At 59.0% G+C, this 1,533-nt stretch overlaps 1 protein-coding gene across 2 annotated transcripts in view; it reads left to right on the forward strand.

Moving 5' to 3' along the window:
- Positions 1 to 876: 876 nt before the first annotated feature.
- The window catches only part of wdr91 (WD repeat domain 91), a 108,024-nt gene continuing 107,367 nt past the window's right edge, over positions 877 to 1,533 (forward strand). Inside the window, exon 1 of one of the 2 annotated variants that reach the window (XM_060839532.1) lies at positions 877 to 937. The gene's annotated coding sequence lies outside the window, so the exon portion shown is untranslated. Of the gene's footprint in view, positions 949 to 1,533 lie in introns of both variants that reach the window. The other variant, XM_060839531.1, reaches the window with a different exon arrangement.

Consider the following 1,533-nt stretch of genomic DNA (forward strand, 5'->3'; position numbering starts at 1 on the left):
GTGTGGGGGGGGCAGTCCGAGTGTGGGGGAAGGGTGGGGCAGTACTAGTGTGGGGGGGGGGGGGCAGTACTAGTGTGGGGGAGGGGGGGCAGTCCGAGTGTGGGGGAAGGGTGGGGCAGTACTAGTGTGGGGGAGGTGGGGCAGTCCGAGTGTGGGGGAAGGGTGGGGCAGTACTAGTGTGGGGGAGGGGGGGGCAGTACTAGTGTGGGGGAGGGGGGGCAGTACTAGTGTGGGGGAGGGGGGGGCAGTACTAGTGTGGGGGAGGGGGGCAGTACTAGTGTGGGGGAGGGGGGGCAGTACTAGTGTGGGGGAGGGGGGGCAGTCCGAGTGTGGGGGAAGGGGGGGCAGTACTAGTGTGGGGAAAGGCGGGCAGTCCGAGTGTGGGGGAAGGGGGGGCAGGGTTGGCAGTACGGTTGTGGGGGGAAGGGAGTTAAGGCAGTCAGGGTGGGGTGTGGGGAGAGGGGTAATGTCAGGGAGCAGATGCTGGCGACTAGAGTGGTGCAGGAAAATGCAACAGGACAGGCAGCATCGGCCTTTCGGGCAAAAGCACTTCATCAGGCCTGGGGTGTAGTGGGGGTCAGTGTGGTGGTGCAGGTGGAGTTACAGGTAGTTGTTAGGGGGCAGACTGCTGTGGAGGATGGAATCAGGGGGGTGGGGGGAGGGGTGGGGGCAACGTCATGAGCCCTTCATCAGGAATGAGTGAGAACGGTGGGGGGTGAGAGCGAAACAGCGGGTAGTAAGGGGAGAGAGGAATGTTTGTGGGACACAAGCACATCGATGGCGGGGGGGGGAGTTTGATGATCAGCACGGGACACCCAGCAACGACAGGAAGGCGCGCACACAAAACCGCCAGCGGAAGCGGGGCCTGGAAGTGACGTCACAGGCCCAGGTCCCGAGACATGCGCGAGCTCCAATCAGAGCGGTTATCGTCGGTCACGTGAGTAAACGGTCGGTTGTTGTCAGTTTCATGGTTCGAGTGAGAAACACAAATATAGAGAAATTAATGGGGTTTGGGGGGACAGAGACAGGGAAACCTGACCCAGGTCACAGAGAGACAGGAGGAGGGAGGGAGAGTGAACTAAAACAGGACAGAGAGAGGCATAACTACACCCGGACACAGACAGAGACAGTTAGACCCAGACCCGGACACAGTGAGAGAGACAGATAACTAATCCCAGACAGAGATAACTAAATCTAAACAGAGAGAGAGAGAGAGAGAACTGAACCCGGGTACAGAGAGAGAGAGAACTGAACCCGGGTACAGAGAGAGAGAGAGAACTGAACCCGGGTACAGAGAGAGAGAGAACTGAACCTGGGTACCGAGAGAGAGAGAGAACTGAACCCGGGTACCGAGAGAGAGAGAGAACTGAACCCGGGTACCGAGAGAGAGAGAGAACTGAACCCGGGTACAGAGAGAGAGAGAACTGAACCCGGGTACAGAGAGAGAGAGAACTGAACCCGGGTACAGAGAGAGAGAGAGAACTGAACCCGGGTACAGAGAGAGAGAGAACTGAACCTGGGTACCGAGAGAGA

Source organism: Hemiscyllium ocellatum, chromosome 19 (assembly GCF_020745735.1).
Source record: "Hemiscyllium ocellatum isolate sHemOce1 chromosome 19, sHemOce1.pat.X.cur, whole genome shotgun sequence".
Lineage (NCBI taxonomy): Eukaryota > Metazoa > Chordata > Chondrichthyes > Orectolobiformes > Hemiscylliidae > Hemiscyllium > Hemiscyllium ocellatum.